Raw genomic sequence first — 23,503 nt, forward strand, 5'->3', positions numbered from 1 at the left:
CACTGAGCACCACTCCAATATGCACTCCATACCCCTCTACCTGCACATATTACCCATCACCAAGCACTCTGTACCCCTCTCCAGCCAATTCTACGCACTGCATACCCCTTTCCTGCACATACTACCCACCGCCATACACTCCGCTCTCCTCTCCCTGCGCATACTACCAACTGCCATACACTCCGTACTCCTCTTCTGCACATACTAACCACCACCATACACTCTGCACTCCTTTCCTGTACATACCACCCACTGCCATACACTCTGCACTCCTCTCCTGTACATACCACCCACTGCCATACACGCTGCAATGCTCTCCCTGCATATACTACCCACCATCATATACTCCACACTTTTCTCCTGCACATATTACCCACCTCAATACACTCAATACACTCTGCACTCCTGCACATACTATCCACCGCCATACACTCCGAACTCCTCTCCTGCATATACTACCCACCACCATAACGCCACACTCCTCTCCCTGCACATACTACCCAGCGCCATACACTCCGCACTCCTCTCCTGCACATACTACCCACCGCCATACACTCCGCACTCTTCTCCCTGCACATACTACCAACTGCCATACACTCCGCACTCCTCTCCTGCACATACTACCCACCGTCTTACACTTCACACTGTACATCCCTTATTTAACATTACCACATTCTGCATGTAAGTAATCTCAGACTCTATTTAACCACAACCCCTTTAGGCCATGCCCAATATTTAGCACAACTCTTCGCCTTGGCCCGATTTTTGTGCCATATGTTTTCCCCTTCAATTCTTTGGGCTCACTTTTAATCTTGCACACAGGCCCACTGATTTCATGATACGGCAGTGATTGACAGCCATTGGCTCCCACTGCCTCAGCAAAGCCCATGAGATCCAGGAGGGAGGAGAGAGAAGAGCTGCAGACTTGCACAGCACTGGATCGAATGAGGGTTCAGGTAGGTATAAGGGGGAGGTGGGGGGGGACACTAACATCTAAACGTTTTTTACCTTAATGCAAATAAAGAATTAAGGTAAAAAATATTTAGCCTTTAGAACCACTAGTGTGACTGTAGGGAACAATCAGTGATACCTTGTATTGTGTAACAGGGTACTGATATTACTGTGATATTGTATTGCCATGGAAACTGTTGTCTAACTCACCCTTTCTTCTTTTACAGTACTTTTTTTTTAGAAAATAATGCTCATTTAACTTGTAAAGTGGAATTTTAAACCTGTATTAAACCCAAACATTTAGCATATTGCAGTTTACCAATCATTAGATGGGGTGGTGGCATTAGTTTTCTTTTCTTAGCCTTTTTTCCCTCTGTTTTCACCTCGTGATCTGGCCAGTAACACATCTCCTCTATTAGAGTGCCCCCGCGGTGGATGAAGGAGCACAGGGGGCACCTTTGGACAGCAACATTGTCGGAGAAGTCGAGGGGAGTGTTAGATGGACTAACATAAATAAAAAAAGCTGATCATTGTAAACAAACCTGTCAGTATTAAATGGTTTGTCTCATCCCTGTAACTGATACATTCAGCTGGAGAGCTAGTTCTTTTGAAAAACAAGAGACTTAATGACTGGATCACCAGATGAAAACAGAAGAAAGAAACCCTAAAAAGAACCCTTGGAGAATTGGAAATTCACATTATGTACCATTTTTAATGAAAATTTAAGTGAGCGGGCAAAACACATTTATTTCTTATGGGAACCATATTCAACTGTAGGTCATAACAGAATGGCACAATCATAAAACAAAACATGGCAACAAGTAAACAATGAAATGACCCCTGTTCTGGTCAAACGCATGCATACCTTTAGTTCCTAATACTGTGTATTGCCCCTTTAGCATCAATGACAATGTGCAGTCTTTTATAATAGTTGTCTATAAGGCCCCGAATTCTTGCAGGTGGTATAGCTGCCCATCAGTCTTGGCAAAATGCCTCCATGTCATGCAAAGTCCTTGGCCGTCTTGAAATTTGAGATCTCCTCAGAGTGGCTTGATAATATTAAGGTCAGGAGACTGTGATATCCACTCCAGAACCTTCACCTTTTACTGCTGTAACCACTGGAGGGTCAACCTGGCCTTGTGCTTAGGATCATTGTCATGCTGGAAAGTCCAAGAGCTTCCCATGCACAGCTTTTGTGCAAAAGAATGCAAACTGTCTGCCAGTATTTTATAATGACATGCTGCATTCATCTTGCCATCAATTTTCACAAGATTCCCCTTGCTTTTAGAGCTCACACCCCGAAACATCAGTGAGCCACCACCATGCTTCCCCATGGGGATGGTATTCTTGTCGCTATAGGCCTTATTGACCCCTCTCCAAACATAGCATTTATGGTTGATAAGTGCTATTTTGGTTTCATCACTCCAGATTACAGTGTGCCAGAAGCTGTGAGGCGTGTCAAGGTGTCCTTAGGGCATACTGTAAGGGCTTTTTTTATGTGGCATTGGTGTAGTAAAGCCTTTTTTTTCTGGCAATTTGGCCATGCAGCTCATTTTTGTTTAGGGTCGTCATATTGTGCTCCATCTTTTTCAGAGCAACCTGCATTTCTCCTTTTACCTGTGGGTTTTATTTTGTATCCTGAAAAATTCTTCTGGCAGTTGTGGCTGCAAGTTTTCTTGGTCTACCTGACCTTGGCTTGGTATCAAGAGATACTTGAATTTTCCTCTTCTTAATAAGTGACTGAACAGTACTGACTGGCATATTCAAGGATCTTGATATCTTTTTATATTCTTTCCATCTTTATAAAGTTCCATTTCCTTGCTACGCAAATCTTTTGACAGTTCTTTTCTGCTCCCCATGTTTCAGTATCTAGCCTGCTCAGTGCATCCACATGAGAGCTAACAAACTCATTGGCTATTTACATACAGACACTAATTTCAATTTAAAAAGCCATGGATTTGGGAAATTAACCTTTAATTGCCATTTTAACCTGAGTGTGTCACCGTGTGTGTCTGTGCAAAGTCATACATTCCAGGGTATGTAAACTTTTGACGAGTCAAAGAACTATGTAATAATAAAGGCGTCACTATCCTTAAATAAAAGACAGTTTTTTGGCATGATTGGTCATATTTTTAAATATCAATGCCAAAATGTCACGATTTCTGCCAGGGTATGCAAACTTTTGAGTACAACTGTAATACATGTTTGCTTTTGGGTTTCATATCACTTTGACTAAAAAAAACCAGGGTGGTTTCCTAATGAACTAGAGACACTGCCTGTCCGCACTGTACACTGAGCTGCACATGCACATTTTGCACAAGCATTCAATTCCTGGGACTAATTATCTCCTTGGAAGGCATCAAGATGGATCTACAGAAAGTTTCCATCATCTTGGAATGACCAGCATCGATTAACAAGAAAGGACTACAATGCTTCGTAGGATTCACATTTTACCGGAAATGTATTAAAGGATTATCTGCAATTATTACACCCATTACTCAGCTAACCAAACAAGGTACTACAAGGACTCCAGAAGACCAATTTGAAACCTTAAAGGGACTTTTCACATCAGCACCCCTACTAAGTCATCCTGATCCTGCTCTTCCTTACATTTTGGAAGTCGACGCCTCAGAGAATGCAGTAGGGGCAGTTCTTTCACAGAATCAAGGGCTAAAGACTGTTCTTCATCCAGTGGCATTCTTCTCATGCAAACTTTCCCCTGCGGAGAAGAACTATGATATGGGGAACTGTGAATTGCTGGTGATCAAGTCTGCCCTGGAAGAGTGGAGATATCTCCTGAAGAGGTCTGCTCATCCTATCCTGATCTTCACAGATCATAAGAACTCAGAGTATTTGAAGACAGTCAAACGTTTGAAGCCACGTCAGGCCAGGTGGGCACTTTTTTTTTCTAGATTTGTTTTTCATTTAACATATAGATCCGGGTCCAAAATGTCAAACCAGATGATCTATCACGAATGTTTGATGACCCTAAACAATCCCCTTCTTCTGATACCATTCTGTCAGCTGGAAACTTTTTACTATTACAGGCAGATCTCTTATCTCAGATTAAGCAGGTCTCAGCTGGAATGTCTTGTCCGCCAGGAGTCTCTGTGATGACAAGAGAAGAGTTATGTGGTCTGCAGACAAAATCTTTGTACCCGAAGGTGCCCAAATGGCTGTGTTTGAACTGTGTCATGATCATCCGCGGGTAGGCCACTTTGGGACTCATAAGACCTCTGACTTGATACAGCGTCTGTTTTGATGACTGCAAAGCCTATGTGAATGCCCGTGTCACCTGCAATCGCAGCAACAGCAGCAGGAATATAGCTTGGGGATTACTCAAGCCCCTTCCGACTCCCGAAAGACCATGGAAAATGATTGCCATGGATTTTATTGTGGAATTCCGCCATCTGAAGGATACTCTGCCATCTTTGTTGTGGTGGATTGATTTTCCAAAATGGCTCATTATATGCCTATGAAAAATACTCTCTCTGCACTGGAAACAGCTCAAGTCTTTGTGACTTTGTACCCCTGTCAACATTGTCTTTTACCATGGAGTCCTTTTTACATCCAGGTTCTGGAAGGCTCTCTGTAGAATTTTAAAGATTGCACTTTCTTTCTCTTTCGCATATCACTAATCTTTTACAGAGCTGGTGATTTTTGGTAACAAGTTAAAGAGCAATTCAAGCACCAAATACAATAATTCATTGACCTGCTTTTGCTAGGAAGGAAACATTGCAATTATGCTGATATCAGAAGCACATGAGTTATCTAATGGCTACTTCTAGGAGAATGCTATAGAACCAGATCAGTTGGGTGAATTTTTTTTTGTCTTATGGCAAATTATTATATTTGTCTGAAGAGCTGTTTTACAGAAGTATTCTTATTCTTACCTGGTGTTGTCACTGTATATTATTATATAGTGCTCTTCTGGGTCAACCAAAATGACATGCAGATCTGTTGAAAATAAACACACACAATGAGATTCACAATAGCAAACTCCTGGATAATGTACATTCATAGTACATGACATGGGGCTCTCAAATTTCCTTGGGGCAACTCCTCAGGGAGCCATCTACAACCCTCTGAACCACATTCTACCTGTGATCAATTCCATTTATTTACTTTGGCCAATCTGCTAACTCCTGAGTGGTCATAAACTCTCTATAAGCTGGCTGCACACAGGAGGACTCATATATCCATTTAAACTTGATACCACACCTCCCTCACAGACCAGCTTGGTATATAGAGTGACTATATAGAGTATATACCGAGAATCAGCAAGAAGCCCCCTTTAAACCGACCAGACAGCATGGGAAAGGAAGGACCCCAGTGGAGTTACGGTTGCAGAGGAGTCTCATGTCCAGAGGAGGGATCCTTTCCCATGCGGTCTGTCTGGTCCGTTTAAAGGGGGATTCCTGTTGATTCTTGGTTGTAATACACCGTTCAACAAATTGCGCTTTGATTATGCGCATCTGGTGAGTGTGCATTTTTATTAATCTCCCGCAGCGATAAAGCCGCACTGAATAATTTGACACCATGTGTGCAACAGGACCTGTTTGCAACACTGTATGCTGACTCGATTATGTCACGCTTTCACCATCTTATGAACAGTCCTTGCTTTAAGACTTTCACAGTCGCACTTATTTTTCTTTTTACTGCGCCATTCATAGTGCTTCATCCACATATATTTATATCACAAGCATTGATTTATTATTTTTTATTATTATTATTAGTATTATTATTTTTTCCAATGTTTTGTAATTTTTCAGCTCTGCACTGTTTTCTGTTTGTATATAGATATATAGTGGTGCACGCCACACCACCAACAGAACTTTCTCTTTTTCAGCAATCTTATGTCTACAAACCTACTCCTGTTGACGGCACACTTTTGTACCAAGCCATGCATGATCAAGTAGTAAGTATAAGTAATGTGCAATCTGCTGTGGCCAAAGCACTGAGTAATAAGGTGGAGGAAAGCCGTATAGACTGAGAATAAACATGATATATGGCAGATGATGGTATAAACAGCATGGGGCTAAAGAAGGTGTGGGCAGAAGGAGGTGTGATCATTGTGCATGTAGTGGAAAAAAATAGATCTAAGATGGAGAGGCCACTGCAGATAGAAGACAGAGCCATTTACATGTGCTGAAGATAGCAGCTCGAGCAGACAGTGCAGGCATAAAAGAGAGATCACAAAGTTGGTAGAGGATGAAACAGACCGTTGGTGGAAGACATAGCAGAGTAGGTGCAAAATGGATATAAACAGAATGAGGCATGTAAGGCATGAGTGGGAAATATTTAGCCGTGTGTAATAACACAGGGCGGCACAGTGGCTAGCACTGTGATAGTGGCTAGTAATTCTGCCTTGCAGTAATTGGGTCATGGGTTCATTTCCCAACCATGGCACCTCCTGCATGGAGTTTGAATGTTCTCCCTGTGTTCGCGTGTGTTTCCTCCGGGTACTCAGGTTTCCTCCTACACTCCAAAGACATGCTGCTAGGTTAATTGGCTCCTGTATAAATTGTTCTAGTTTCATCCTTGGCCATGCAGGATCTCCTGCATGGTAGGGGTTGGGGAAAGACCGGGCAACCTACCCTGTAAAAAAATAATTGCTAAGAGAATTCATGGAAAAAATCGCTTACGAGTGACGGTCCATGCAATCGCCAAGGGTCGGATACGACTGAATGGATAGATAGATAGAATAACACTGTAAACCTAAAATATCCTTGATGAAATAAAAAAATAATAATGCATTGTTCCTAAATCAGTCATCTCTAACGGAATAAGCATACTATATATATTGTTAGTACATAAAAGTAGACGGATACGCATAAACAGTGAAAATCATCCTAGATACCAATGTTGTTAAAAAAGACAGAAAGGATGTCTAGGTCTCTCTCTTTCCAACTTTCTTGCATTTGTCAAGGTTTCCCATGGTACCTACTGAAACATAAAGATCCTTATGGACAGCAGCGTAGGGCTACATATGCACATTAATGGGCTGTAAGTTCCCACTGTTGGTTTCATAAGCAGAGAGTAAATATTTTTCTAATAACTTATGAAAAACTTTGTGTTATAATTACAAACAGAGCTGTGCACGACAGCAAAATGTGTTTTGTTTCAATTCGGGTTTATTCATTAAAGTGTTGCTAAACCCAGGACCCTGCATTCACTATATCTGGTCTCCCACAGTACACACAACATGGAAATGCAATTACGTTAGTAAATATAAACTGCTAAATACCTTTTCTCATCAGCAGTAAATAGCAGCTTTGTGACTTCTATCAGTGTTCAGCACATGTTAAAGTTTGTAGGAGTTTACATTTTGCTCTAGGAGTAAGCAGGACCCCTGATCTCTGTCTGGACAGGGCTGATTGGACACATGCACTCTCCAAAGGAAAAAGAAAAACCCTATAGCATTACACACCAAACTGAGCATGTGCAGAGTGACTCTACACACTACAGGTGAAACTTGAAAAATTAGAATATCGTGCAAAAGTTCATTTATTTCAGTAATGCAACTTAAAAGGTGAAACTAATATATGAGATAGACTCATTACATGCAAAGCAAGATATTTCAAGCCCTGATTTGTCATAATTGTGATGATTATGGCTTACAGCTCATGAAAACCCCAAATCCACAATCTCAAAAAATTTGAATATTACATGCAGTCAATAAAACAAGGATTGTACATAGAACAATAGCGGACCTCTAAAAAGTATAAGCATGCATATGTACTCAGTACTTGGTTTGGGCCCCTTTTGCAGCAATTACTGCCTCAATGCGGCTTGTCATGGAAGCTATCAGCCTGTGGCACTGCTGAGGTGTTATTGAAGACCAGGATGCTTCAAAAGCGGCCTTCAGCTCTTCTGCATTGTTCGGTCTCATGTTTCTCATCTTTCTCTTGGCAATGCCCCATAGATTCTCTATGAGGTTCAGGTCAGGCGAGTATGCTGGCCAATCAAGAACAGTAATCCCACGGTCATTGAACCAGGTTTTGGTGCTTTTGGCATTGTGGGCAGGTGCCAAGTCCTGCTGGAAAATGAAGTCAGCATCCCCATAAAGCTCGTCTGCGGAAGGAAGCAAGAAGTGCTCCAAAATCTCCTGGTGGACCAACACCAGCAGATGACATGGCTCCCCAAATCAACACAGACTGTGGAAACATCACACTGGACTTCAAGCATCTTGCAGTGTGTGCCTCTCCATTCTTCCTCCATACTCTGGGTCCTTGGTTTCCAAATGAGATGCAAAAGTTTCTCTCATCAGAAAAGAGGACTCTGGAACACTGAGTAACAGACCAGGTCTGTTTTTCTTTAGCCCAGGTACGACGCTTCTGACGTTGTTTGTTGTTCAGGAGCGGCTTGACAAGAGGAATACGACATTTGAAGCCCATGTCCAGGATCCGTCTGTGTGTGGTGGCTCTTGATGCACTGACTCCAGCCTCAGTCCACTCTTTGTGAAAGTCCCCAACACTTTTGAATGGCCTTTTCCTGACAATCCTCTCCAGCCTGCGGTCATCCCTACTGCTTGTGCACCTTTTTCTTCCACACTTTTCCCTTCCACATAACTTTCTATTAATGTGCTTTGATACAGCACTTTGGGAACATCCAACTTCTTTTGAAATTACCTTTTGAGGCTTTCCCTCCTTATGGAGGGTGTCAATGATGGTTTTCTGCACAACTGTCAGGTCAGCAGTCTTTCCCATGATTGTGATTCCTACTGAACCAGACTGAGAGACCATTTAAAGGCTCAGGAACCCTTTGCAGGTGTTATGGCTTAATTAGCTGATTAGAGTGGGACACTTTGAGCCTAGAATATTGCACCTTTTCACAATATTCTAATTTTCTGAGATTGTGGATTTGGGGTTTTCATGAGCTGTAAGCCATAATCATCACAATTATGACAAATCACGGCTTGAACTATCTTGCTTTGCATGTAATGAGTCTATCTCATATATTAGTTTCACCTTTCAAGTTGCATTACTGAAATAAATGAACTTTTGCACAATATTCTAATTTTTTGAGTTTCACCTGTATGTCTTATCAGGAGACAAGAGTGGGGCACTGGAAGAAGAGGAAAATCAGAGAAGACAGGATTAAACAGCATTTTTACACAATGCAGAGGATTAACCCCTTATGTTCTACAGTGAGTATAACAAGCATGCTTTAGGCTAGGTTCACATGCGTTTTTGTTTATTTTTGTATTTTTCTTGCTAGGCAGATTTAAAACACAAAGTGCATCAAAAATGCGATACATGCTTTTCTGCAACATTTCCATTGAAGTATATAGAAACAAAAATGCAACGTTTTGCGTTCAAAAAAGTCCCTGACCCTTTCCAAAAAACGTACCGGGTGAAAACGCACAGGTGTGAACATGTCCCAAAGGAAATCATGTTAAATGGACTGTACTGGGTTTCTGCAAACTGCTGCAGAAAACACTTAGGTGTGAACCTAGGGTTACTGCATATACAGACTGATTTTACTGTTGTGGGTTTAGTAGCACGTTAAGTAAATCTATATAAATTAGTGTAGTGCTTAGAAAATAACATAATTAATAGACTATAAAAATAATAAATGTGACCAGTGCTGTAATCTTCACAGTGCTCTTATGCCACTAATAGCACTTAAACATAAACCAAAACCATCAATATCAGAATATAATATGATAATAAATGTGACAAGTGCTGTAATCTTCTCAGTGCTAAAATACTACTGAGTAAGAAATGAGACCATAAAACATTAAAGATTAGTGATAGTGTCACTCCAAACAATAAATAAATCAATAAATAACAGGTGACAGTGCCACTTCAACTTCATTCAATGTCCAGTATTCATATTGACATTCATCTATTCGAAGTGTTCTTGATAACCATGCATAGTGTGTATAGATAGTGCCACACGTGAACCAACACACTCCTTATCCACTTTGGCTGCAATGCCTGCTCACCTCCTTCCTGCGACCCCAAGGGGCCCACAAGCCTTTAGGATCACCCTGGATCCTCAAGATTCCTGGTATTGGCACCTTCCTGATATTCCTCCTATCAGGTCTCCTCCACTCCTTCACTGCTATGCCTCCCAGGCTCCTCACCACCGATTGTCTGCAAGCTCTCTCTCACAAAGACAGTGAGTGAAAAAACAAATCCTCCATTGTGTAGTATTTCCAATCAGTAGGGTTTATTCTTAAATAGCAACAACAGGTGACTTACATTCGGTTGTACAGTCTCAGTGCGTTCCTCTCAAGGTAAACTACAACCTCTGATAGTGACTTCCTGATAACCAGGAAAATGGCGTCCCACACCGGAAGTGCGACACTCCGGATACCGGAAGTAGCGTCTACGTATTGCCTACGCGTTACGTCACGTACCTCGTGACTTCTTCTGGGTATCGCTATGGAGACGCTGCCTTCTTTTATAGTGCGGTGGAACCAACTATCCCGCCCTTTAATCCCATTCTAATTGCGGCCGCCATTTTCTTGGAGCCTATTTTTCAGGGACATACATGGTAATCCTCTACTACTATGAAAAACCTCTTGTTAATCCTACGATCGTGAACTGACACATATACAGGCTATCTACTTAAGACTGGCCACTAAATCACAAATCTATTACAACTAACTTTATTCATAATACATAATAAAAATAATTTTTATAAAAATATTAAAAGAAATATTAAAAGAAACCCCCATTATCATAAAACTGAATGAGAGACCCATAATCCACCCTGGTCTCCCTATCCTGTGCATTGCCCAGCTCTATATTAAAGAGTAACTCCTATACTAAAAGCTCAAGATATTGAGAATATATAAAGATGGTAAACAATCAGCCCATCTCTCTACATATCATATAGTTGATAAATTAAGTAGTGAGTAGATACAAGTGCTAAATATAATAGGAACATCTAAAAAATTATATATAAAAATGATATTAATGCACAATATGCTCTTTTCACTAAACAGCTAATCAAACATATACGAACTACCTGAGTATGCAGTTTCCCCATAAATTACAATAAAAAGTATATACGTATAAAAATAAACAGTCATGCCTTAAAATCCGACAACCTAGTCAATTTAATAATCATTGATAAAGGAATTAAGATCAAACTCAACATTTAGGCCTCTCGGGACTAGCGTTCTCATGTCATGTATCCAGCGTGACTCAGCTTGACTTAGTTGTTTTATCTTGTTGCTGCCTCTCCAGTGCTTTTTATATTTCTCTATACCCCAAAACTGCATTTTGGTGGGGTCCTTATTATGATACTTAGAGAAATGTTTTGAGACATTATGCTTTGGGAATCCCTTTAGAATATTTCTCACATGTTCTCCTATCCTCTTCCAAAGCGGTCTTTTTGTCCTCCCAATATATTGGTAACCGCACTCGCACTGTAAGCAGTACACCACTCCCATAGTTTTACACGTGATGAAGTCTTTAATGTTGTGTTCCTGTCCAGTAGTGTTAACTAAGAACTTTTTTCGTCTACCGCTTTTCGTGGTCCTACATCCAACACACTTTTTACATGGGTAAAAACCTTCTTCACTCAAAAAAGTTACTTTGTTCATTTGTGGGGGGTCCAATACACTTTTTACCACTCTAGATTTAATAGTAGAAGCTTTTCGATAGATGAACCTAGGATGTTCTGGTAATACCGTTGTTAGCATAGGGTCCAATTTCAGGATATTCCAATGTTTATTGAATATTAGCTCAATTTTTTTGTGATGGACATTATAGTCCATAATAATAGGTATGTTATCCTCCTGGGTTACTTCTCTCTTTTTTTCCTCCAGAAGTATATCTCTGTCCATATTACCTACCTCTATAATTTTTTGTGTTATCATACTTTCTGAATAACCCTTTTCTACAAATCTAGTTGCCAATCCTCCCGCTTGTTCCAAATAATCCTCATATTTTGTACAATTTCTCCTAACTCTTACCATCTGCCCTTTTGGTATATTGTACAACCAGGGCGGGTAATGGCAACTTCCAATTGGTATATATCCATTCCTATCAACGTTTTTAAAAAATGTTTTCGTAATAAATTTGCCTTCTACTATTGCTATATTGACATCCAAAAAGTTAATCTGATCCTTGCTGTGTTCCCATGTAAACTTTATATTTTTATTATTCACATTAAGTTTATCCAGAAACCTTATTAATGATTTTTCCTCTCCTTCCCATATCACTATAACGTCATCAATAAACCTTTTGTAAACTTTCAGCTCTTCTGGACAATTATTAAACACTTCCATTTCTTCCCAACATGACATGAAAATATTCGCCACACTTGGTGCGTATCGTGCCCCCATAGCCACACCCCTTATTTGTTTGTAATATGTACCACTATACCAAAAATAGTTATGATCAAGGGAAAAGTCCAAACATTCTAATAGATATTTCCTTTGAGTCCATGTCAAACCACTATATTCTCTGAGTCCCCAATCCACTGCTTTCATGGCATCATCATGCCCTATGATAGTATATAGTGATGTAACATCAGCACTGGCTATATATGTTCTGTTATTTCCCTTATATGTATCTAAAATTTGTAGTAAATGCTTGGTGTCCCTCAGATATGCTTTGGTATTCTTAACCACTGGCTGTAGGAATTCTTCAATATATTCCCCCATCCTTGCTAATACTGATTCTATCCCATTAACAATGGGTCTGCCCGGTGGGTTCTCCATATTTTTATGTATTTTCGGGACAGTGTAGATTATTGGTATCCTACATAGGTCCGGTACTAAATATTTAGATTCTTTCTTGTTTAGGATCTTCTTATCTACTCCTTTCTTTACCAATGATACTAATTCCTTTTTATATGCAATTGTCGGATCTTTCATTAAAATTTGGTAAGTGGATATGTCGTTAAGCTGAGTGGAAAGTTCTTTAACATAGTAGTCTTTGGACAACACCACTATTCCACCCCCTTTATCTGCTGGTCTTACAACAATATCCTCCCGTTTAGAAAGCCTCTTAATCCCAATTTCTACTCCTATGTTCTTCTTAACTTTGGGTACACTCAATTTCTCTAGATCTTGATTAACTAATTTTTTAAAAACTTCAATATGACTGTTGTTACTAATCTGTGGATTAAAAACTGATTTATTTCTAAGATCAGTATGGGTAAAACTGCTACTCGGGGCACTATTTAAACAACTCTTTGCCCCCGGTAGTCCTAAAAAATACTTTTTTACATTTAATCTCCTAATGAATTTCTGAGCATCTATATATACTTTAAATTTATTCATGGACGCAGGGGGAGCATACTTCAAACCTCTATCTAATGCCATGAGTTCCTCTTTCGTTAATGTGGAGCCACTGATGTTAAACACTCCTTCTCCTATTGTTCTCTTTTTCTTTTGTTTTTTATATCCTGCCCTGCATCCCCTCCTTTTCCTGGGCTTTTCCTCTTTTCTCTCTCTGGGCTCCTCTCTTCTGGGTGTCTCTCTAAAAAATCCCCTTGTCTGGGCTCCTGCCTTAATGGCTCAAATCTGTTATAAGTGTATATGGGACTCCTATATTCAAATCTTGGATAGTCCCATTGTCCATATGTATCCGGGCCCTCATATCTTGGTCCATAGGGTCTAGGCACATAAGGTCTGGGCTGATAGTTGTTAGGGTTAGGCCCTGGTTGGTAATATGGTCTATTATTTGGATAATAAGGTCTATTATTATATGGTGGGCCTTTCTTATTGTTGGGTCCCCTATATCCACCGTTTCCATTTGGCTTAGGTTTGTATCCATTTTTTGGTGTCCTATAATTCTGAGTGTTATATCGCACTTGATTAGAATCTCTAACCTGATTCTTGTAAGTGGGTGTGGGATCGCTTTTGTTTACCACTTTTTCTTTAACTGGGGTTGTGTTAGCCGATGCTAGTTCAATCTCATTTTCCTCTGATTGCCATTTAAATACTTGGTTTCTTTTCATATCATTTAGATCTCTCTGATATTTTTTAGTTTTTCTGTACTTCACCTCTTGGTCCACCCTTTCTAGATCTTTATTAAGTCGATTGGTTAGATTTTGCATTTCTACTGTCTCTTTAAATGGTAGAGTTTTTTCTTTTATCTCACCTATTTGTTTATCTAAAGTTCTTAATTTCCTTTGTTTCCTTTTTAGTAAGAACATGACTAGTTCAAGACCCTTTTCGTGGAAGAAATTAAACCACTCATCAACTGACTCTCCATCTGTTAATCCATCACAAATGGGTATAAGCGGGAGGATTGGCAACTAGATTTGTAGAAAAGGGTTATTCAGAAAGTATGATAACACAAAAAATTATAGAGGTAGGTAATATGGACAGAGATATACTTCTGGAGGAAAAAAAGAGAGAAGTAACCCAGGAGGATAACATACCTATTATTATGGACTATAATGTCCATCACAAAAAAATTGAGCTAATATTCAATAAACATTGGAATATCCTGAAATTGGACCCTATGCTAACAACGGTATTACCAGAACATCCTAGGTTCATCTATCGAAAAGCTTCTACTATTAAATCTAGAGTGGTAAAAAGTGTATTGGACCCCCCACAAATGAACAAAGTAACTTTTTTGAGTGAAGAAGGTTTTTACCCATGTAAAAAGTGTGTTGGATGTAGGACCACGAAAAGCGGTAGACGAAAAAAGTTCTTAGTTAACACTACTGGACAGGAACACAACATTAAAGACTTCATCACGTGTAAAACTATGGGAGTGGTGTACTGCTTACAGTGCGAGTGCGGTTACCAATATATTGGGAGGACAAAAAGACCGCTTTGGAAGAGGATAGGAGAACATGTGAGAAATATTCTAAAGGGATTCCCAAAGCATAATGTCTCAAAACATTTCTCTAAGTATCATAATAAGGACCCCACCAAAATGCAGTTTTGGGGTATAGAGAAATATAAAAAGCACTGGAGAGGCAGCAACAAGATAAAACAACTAAGTCAAGCTGAGTCACGCTGGATACATGACATGAGAACGCTAGTCCCGAGAGGCCTAAATGTTGAGTTTGATCTTAATTCCTTTATCAATGATTATTAAATTGACTAGGTTGTCGGATTTTAAGGCATGACTGTTTATTTTTATACGTATATACTTTTTATTGTAATTTATGGGGAAACTGCATACTCAGGTAGTTCGTATATGTTTGATTAGCTGTTTAGTGAAAAGAGCATATTGTGCATTAATATCATTTTTATATATAATTTTTTAGATGTTCCTATTATATTTAGCACTTGTATCTACTCACTACTTATTTTATCAACTATATGATATGTAGAGAGATGGGCTGATTGTTTACCATCTTTATATATTCTCAATATCTTGAGCTTTTAGTATAGGAGTTACTCTTTAATATAGAGCTGGGCAATGCACAGGATAGGGAGACCAGGGTGGATTATGGGTCTCTCATTCAGTTTTATGATAATGGGGGTTTCTTTTAATATTTCTTTTAATATTTTTATAAAAATTATTTTTATTATGTATTATGAATAAAGTTAGTTGTAATAGATTTGTGATTTAGTGGCCAGTCTTAAGTAGATAGCCTGTATATGTGTCAGTTCACGATCGTAGGATTAACAAGAGGTTTTTCATAGTAGTAGAGGATTACCATGTATGTCCCTGAAAAATAGGCTCCAAGAAAATGGCGGCCGCAATTAGAATGGGATTAAAGGGCGGGATAGTTGGTTCCACCGCACTATAAAAGAAGGCAGCGTCTCCATAGCGATACCCAGAAGAAGTCACGAGGTACGTGACGTAACGCGTAGGCAATACGTAGACGCTACTTCCGGTATCCGGAGTGTCGCACTTCCGGTGTGGGACGCCATTTTCCTGGTTATCAGGAAGTCACTATCAGAGGTTGTAGTTTACCTTGAGAGGAACGCACTGAGACTGTACAACCGAATGTAAGTCACCTGTTGTTGCTATTTAAGAATAAACCCTACTGATTGGAAATACTACACAATGGAGGATTTGTTTTTTCACTCACTGTCTTTGTGAGAGAGAGCTTGCAGACAATCGGTGGTGAGGAGCCTGGGAGGCATAGCAGTGAAGGAGTGGAGGAGACCTGATAGGAGGAATATCAGGAAGGTGCCAATACCAGGAATCTTGAGGATCCAGGGTGATCCTAAAGGCTTGTGGGCCCCTTGGGGTCGCAGGAAGGAGGTGAGCAGGCATTGCAGCCAAAGTGGATAAGGAGTGTGTTGGTTCACGTGTGGCACTATCTATACACACTATGCATGGTTATCAAGAACACTTCGAATAGATGAATGTCAATATGAATACTGGACATTGAATGAAGTTGAAGTGGCACTGTCACCTGTTATTTATTGATTTATTTATTGTTTGGAGTGACACTATCACTAATCTTTAATGTTTTATGGTCTCATTTCTTACTCAGTAGTATTTTAGCACTGAGAAGATTACAGCACTTGTCACATTTATTATCATATTATATTCTGATATTGATGGTTTTGGTTTATGTTTAAGTGCTATTAGTGGCATAAGAGCACTGTGAAGATTACAGCACTGGTCACATTTATTATTTTTATAGTCTATTAATTATGTTATTTTCTAAGCGCTACACTAATTTATATAGATTTTTACACTGATTAGGTTATTGGTTTGAGTGTCAGCAGCTTACTTACTAGGAGGGGGGATTGTCCATAGAAGCGCAGGAGGATTCATAATCATCAACGTTAAGTAAATCATTTCATTTTCTCATAATTGTTGTTAGAAAGACTCATTTTTGGAATTAATTTCATATATTTGGATTTGTTTAGTGTATTCATTGTTTTGAATTGATCTGTATTTTTGGAAGTTATTTTGGAAGATTGGTTATATTCATTTTATTCATGTTCATTTTAATTCAATGTGCTAATTCATTATTTCGAGAGACTAGTTAAACACTTTAAGTCATCCCTGCTATTTCAACCCACAAAGAGAAATGGAATGAGCTGATTGATATTTACTGTAGTCATGTGCATCCGAAAGTAATGACTGGAACAAAATTATTTTCAAATTCATTTGTTATGTTATTATTCAGAGATTCTGATGGATCCACCTCCATCTGATCCAAACACAATGGGGTTGATTTACTAAAACTGGACAGTGCAAAGTCTGGTGCAACTCTGCATAGAAGCCAAGCAGCTTCTATTGGTTTTGTCATCAGAATTAACAAACGAATACAAATAATGTTGTTGTTTTCTTTATAATTTATTTTGGAGAGTGCAAATCTTTGAATCACAATAGTATTGACTCGTTCGTTTTGCCCTGACCCGAGTTTCATCCTCAACTATTTTTTCCCCTTTCCCCCTCCCCCCTCTTTTTTTTCCCATGTTAGGGCTGTTGCCGCACAAAAGTTTGTTAATTATATTGTTTTGGTGTTTTATTGTATGTTATCATGCTTGTCAAAAATGATTTCTGTCATGTGGATGTAATTGCCGTATGCATGTTTCCTGTCTTTGCTTTCATCTTTCCTCCACCCCCTTTTTCTTTTTTCCTTTCTCTTTGTCTCTTAAATCCTTTTTTCTTTTTCTTTGCTCTTTCTTGTTTGAGTTTTTGTTTATGTTTTTTTCTCGCCGATCCTGTGTCTCCCCGGCGCACTGGGGCCACAACTCCTGTTTATGGGGTTGGTGGCCTTTAGGAGTAAGATCTGCGGTGGCGCAGATGTTCCACCAAAGAGAGTCTTGGCTCGCACTCTCCCCGACCGCTTCTCTCCCTGGATCTGTTTCTCGTGCATTGGCGCGACACGTGACGTCATCGTGTCGCCATCAGCAGGGTGACGCTGCGCACCTCGCAGCCCGGGAGGGGTTGCTGTGGCGATAGGCTTGTCACGACTCACTCTAGTTTCTCAGATGTTGATTGGAGTATTTTTAAGCCTTTCTGGGGGTATAAAGACACCATTTTGAGAGTCTTTATACCGCTTATGCAGCCATGGTGATACCTTGCTTCAGTATATTTCCCACATTTGTGGCTTTATATGCCCCTTTCTTAGATATTATCATCTGTATTTGTTATAGGCATATAATACCAGAAAGATCTTTTCCCTATGGGATTTGGATGCCAAGTCATCATTTATTCACTTTAAAAGCTCCTTGCCACTTTTTGCACCCCCAGTAAGTCCTCCCCTTTTTCCAATCCTCCTGGTTTTATCGATTCTTTGGTATTTATGTATTATTACTATTATTATACAGTATTTATAAAGCGCCAATAGTTCGTTCAGCGCTGTACATTACAAAGGGGGACAGAACATGTGACAGAACAATACCAATACAATGCAAAACATGAGGGGATTGAGGGCCCTGCTCTTTCAAGCTTACAATCTAGAAGGGAGGGGATGGTGGCACAGGAGGAGATAGCTGTGGGGGATGGAGTGGTGGGAAGAGTGGAGGAGGTTGGTCAAGTTAGCAGGGGGTGGGGTATGCTTCCCTGAAGAGATGGGTTTTCAGGGTGCGCCTAAAGGAGAGGAGAGTAGGTGATAATCTGATGGGTTGGGGCAGGGAGTTCCAGAGGATGGGTGACACCCTGGAGAAGTCCTGGAGGCGGGCATGGGAGGAGGAGACCAGGGAACTAGAGAGCAGGAGGTCTTGTGAGGAGCGGAGTGTGCGTGCTGGGCGGTACTTTGATATTAGGTCAGTGATGTAGTTCGGGGCAGTGTGGTGGACAGCTTTGTATGTCAGTGTTAGGATTTTGAATTTGATCCGTTGCGCAATCGGAAGCCAGTGGAGGGATTGGCAGAGGGGGATGGCGGAAACGGAGCAGTTGGACAGGTGAATGAGTCTGGCAGCCATATTCAGGATAGACTGAAGCGGGGATAGCCAGCGGCGAGGCAATTATATATATATGTATTATTACAATTTATTAATATCTAATTGTTTACTCATACAGTGTCAACTGCAACAACATTGGCAATCAGGCAACCTTTTTTTGGTTGAGAAAAAGATCTGCTCCAGGTGAGTGCCGAATCTGCATAACCCCTCCACAGACACGCAGCTGCTGGCCTGATCCGTGATCACAGATGCAATGGAAAACAGAATGGTTGGCCGCACAAACAGCTATGTGGTGGATGAAATCCTTTATTGGAATACTTTACATGCAATATGATAAGAACATGACAGCTCCAAGACAGGACAGAGGAGTAGCAGATGCGTTTCACACGAACACTTTTGGTCACGTCTTGGTGGTTGTGGCGGGGACCCTCCAGGAGACAAATGGGGCGGTGGTTGTTTCTCCTTGTTTCTCTCTTTTTCCACTTCTGTCATAAGTGGATTACATTCACTTAATTAATGGTTTTAACTCATTGGCGGTCTTTGTAAGTGTATAATTATGATCGTAATTATGTTGTCTGTTGTATCCAAGTAAGATCTGAGATATATATTGATATGTTCATTATAGGCGTCATGTTTTCTGAGCACTTCTGAAGAAGAGATTATGATTGGTCTCGAAACGCGTCAAGTGCAAATACATGCATGACTCATTTTTGCCTATTTATTGTATAATAACGTCTGGTGATATCGCCATACTTTGTAACTATATGTCTCTTATAAGATTGTATAAATAAAATACAGTTCTCTTTTAAATTGTCATTTGTTAGAAAACATTTTTGTCTCATGTGTGCCTTAAAAGTCACCAACAAGAAGGCTTCCCCATTGAATCATAAATGTACATGACTAGATACAGTGGGGTGAGTTATAAAACCTATTAACCACTTGCCCTCCTGAGGATTTACCCCCCTTAATGACCAGGTCTCTTTTTGCTACTCGGCGCTGCACTAATTCAACTGATAATTGCGTGGTCATGCAATGCTGCACCCAAACGAAATTTACATCCTTTTTTTCACACAAATAGAGCTTTCTTTTGGTGGTATTTGATCACCTGTGCGCTTTTTATTTTTTACGCTATAAACAAAAAAAGACCAAAAATTTTGAAGAAAAACGATATTTTTTTACTTTCAGCTATAAAAAATATATAGTAAACTCAAAGTTAGTTATAAATTTAGGCCAAAATGTATTCTGCTCCATGTTTTTGGTAAAAAAAAATCCCAATAAGTGTATATTGATTGCTTTGTGTGTCTACAAACTATGGTATAGATACTGCAATTTACGCCATTTTTTTGCTATACAGTGCTGCGCTAGTTTAACGGACAATTGTGCGGTCATGCAGTATGGTACATAAATTAAATTTATGTCCTTTTTTTCACACAAATAGAGCTTTCTTTCGGTGGTATTTGATCGCCTGTGCGTTTATTTTTTGCGCTATAAAAAAAAAGGCTGACAATTTTGAGAAAAAAAAACAATATTTTGGACTTTTTGCTATAAAACATGTCCAGTAAAAAAAAATTAAAAATCAAATTTCCTCATACATTTCGGCCAAAATGCATTCTGCGACATGTCTTTGCTAAAAAAAATCCCCAATACGTGTAAATTATTTGGTTTACGTGAAAGTTATAGCGTTTACAAATGGCGAGATACTCGGATTTTTTTTTTTTATACTAATAATGGCAGCCATCAGCAACTTATGGCGGCGATCAGTGACTTATGGCGGCGATCAGCGACTTATGGCAGGACTGCGGGACTGCGGCGGACATTCTGACACTGGGGGGGAACTGACTTGGGGTCACTGACATCCCCAGTGACACCAATACAGTGATCAGTGCAAATAAAAAACACTGACACTGTACTAATGGCACTGGGGAGGAAGGGGTTAACTTTTTATTCACTGAAAGGGTTAACTGTGTGAGGGGAGTGTTTTACTAGGGGGCGGGGGTGTGTACTGCATGGGGACACGCTGATTGGGAGAGATAAACTCTTCTCTCCGGATCAGCGTGTCAGGAGCTGTCAGGGAACTGACAGAAAGCAGAGCTACTGCAGCCCTGCCCTCTATCAGTGCTTGTCACTAATCGGCGGGACACGGCCGGTAATGACTGGCCGTGACCCAGCGACTGACACCCGCGGCCGGGATCGGCGGTGCAGGTAGGACGGTGGCGCACCTCGCGCAGCCCCCTCCCTGTTTTCCAAAAGCACGTTTTAAAATGTGGTTTTGCCCAGCCGTGCCGACCTGCCACCGTATTTCTACAGTGGCTGGTCGGCAAGAAGTTAAGTTTATAACTGCTGTAATATACAGTCAGATTCCTAATGTTTTTTCTCAAGTGTAGGGGGGGACATTAAAAATGCCAAGAAAGATCCTAATCAGTTGCTCTTTCTTTTAGATTTTATAGCCAACCCCTCTTTTGGACAAAAAAAGATACCATTCTGTGTATAGTACTGTATATGAGCTAATCAGACTATAGGCCTTATTCAGTATGCTTTCTGTTTTAAATGCTAACTCCTAACTGCAGTAACTTAGAGCAACTCTTCACAACTCACTCTTCTGAAGTCAGTCCCATTCAAGATGGGTTTTAATTGGTTGCTAAGGAATATTGCACTTAAGTATTTTCACTTTAGACTAGGAACTCTTTATTGAACGAAGATGTGCATGCAATAAAAATAACATTAATAAGTTTAAATAAATGTTGTCCACACATTCTATACCATTTGGATTTCACAGCTGAATGCATTGTGTTTTCATATGCCGTAACACTCCTTTTTGTTAATCGGTTTTGGGAATGACCTCAAAGACAAAGCAAAAAAACACGGAAATGCGTTCAAAGTCCCTGATGTGTCCGGGAGAGACCACAACATAAAACTAAGTAGGACTGGAAAATTCTGGAATTTCAATCAGCATGTTAACAGGAAAAAAAATCTAGGTCTTTGCTTCTCACCCCCTCCTCGGCTCGTGGAAAGACGCTTCACTTGCCAAAACCTATACCGTGTACTTCTGAAATGTGTTTTTTTTAAGGGGAAAAAAATTCCTTCCAGAGGAAAAAAGGATTTTTTTTTCTTGTCGAGAACAGAGACATGAGAATGAGGCAGAGTTCAGAAATGCCTTTGTAAATAGTTTCTTATAGAAATTTTTAACAGAAAAAAAAGATTCAAACTTTATAAAAAAAGAAATCTTCTAATCTTGTTGACAACACATAGTATCAGCAGGTTTTCAGACAACAATGAAGAAATGTAGGTTGTGTAATGCACTCTGAGATCGTTGCTGGACCTGTTCTATCAAAAGGCAAAAACGTAGTACATTCTTTCCTTGTGGGTGGCATGTATTTTTAGGGGCCACTTAACCTACAACAGAAATTCCCTTCATATTCATATGTGGCAAAGTCATAAAAGAAATTACTTTTTTTTTTCACTAGCCCCCACCTCCTTTAGAGTCCATGAAATGGGATACACCCATTAAAAATGGGACATTTGGCAGTTATTAGTATTAAAGATGTCTATTCACATGCAAGTTTCCATATCCTGACAGATCAATGACAGTATTTCACACTGTACATTTGATGTGACACTAAGTATACATTGTAATTTATTTTATTCAGGGAAGCCTACCCCACCGCCACCTAAGACCTGTACTTGAGCCACCTCCATCAGAACATCGCCTACAGCTATTACCTCTTGTACCACCTCCTCCTTCCTTTAGATTGTAAACTCCACGAGCAGGGCCCTCCTATTCCTTCTGTTCTGAAATGTATTGTAATTGTACTGTCTCCCTTATATTGTAAAGTGCTGCGCAAACTGTTGGCGCTATATAAATCCTGTATAATAATATTAATAATTTTATGGTATAAGCAGAGACTGACTAAATGATTAATAATTTGGAAGAATCTGGCATGTTTACAAATCTCTTTATTCTGATTTAGTGCGACTTACTAAAGTTTCCAGAGCTGTTTCATCTGCAGATCAGTTCTTTCATCCCACTAAACTCTTTTAACATGAAGGACGACTGACTTTAATATACCACACACCAAGCCAGCACATCAAGGATCTTCAAGTATCTTCAGGTGTCGTCCAAAACTTTTATTGCAGAAAGATCTCATCACAACAGAACAGGTGCAAAGTTTCGGGGGCCCCGCAGGACCCCTTCGTCAGGCATGTGTATCACATATTTCCAAATACATTGGTTTATATTATTAATAATTTTTCCTTTATGTAAATAAGTTTGTATTTTAGATTGAAAGCCTAATTCCAGCCAATTTCTTTTTTTTTTTAGTTTTGAATAAACTGAGAAAAAGGTAACATTTTTGTCAGGTATTTATTTTTCTCTGTGACATCACTGGGTAGATAGTTCCAAACTTATTGGCCTTATAATATACAAAATAATATAATAATATGAGAAATGTGACTATTACGTAGACATGAAGGCACAGATAGAAGTAATTCCACTGAATTCTAAACTTTCCCCACGATATTAAAAATTAGTTTTAGTTTTTTTCTGTTCACATTGGGTAGAGCTTTCCAACAGGGAGGATGGCAAGAGCCATTTAAATTGCCTAAAGTGGTTGCCATTTTTGTTTCACTTTGCTAGATTTGGAGTGTGGACACACTGGAAGAATAGGCCCAAACAAACTATGTAAAGTGAATGAAACCTGGAGTTAGGCTTTAAAAGCATACTTTTTCAAAGTATTTTGGAATAACATTTGCCAAGTCATCAATGGGATTTTGTGTTTTAAAATCTACAAGTTTATGATCAGC

At 39.6% G+C, this 23,503-nt stretch overlaps 1 protein-coding gene across 1 annotated transcript in view; it reads right to left on the reverse strand.

Moving 5' to 3' along the window:
* Positions 1-23,503, reverse strand: part of COL8A2 (collagen type VIII alpha 2 chain) — a 280,497-nt gene that overhangs the window by 113,089 nt on the left and 143,905 nt on the right. Inside the window, exon 2 of the mRNA XM_089689649.1 lies at positions 4,845-4,908. The gene's annotated coding sequence lies outside the window, so the exon portion shown is untranslated. The remainder of the gene's footprint in view (positions 1-4,844; positions 4,909-23,503) is intronic.

This window comes from Staurois parvus, unplaced genomic scaffold (assembly GCF_062004578.1).
Source record: "Staurois parvus isolate SC_StPar_1 unplaced genomic scaffold, SC_StPar_1.0 ptg000488l, whole genome shotgun sequence".
Taxonomy (NCBI): domain Eukaryota; kingdom Metazoa; phylum Chordata; class Amphibia; order Anura; family Ranidae; genus Staurois; species Staurois parvus.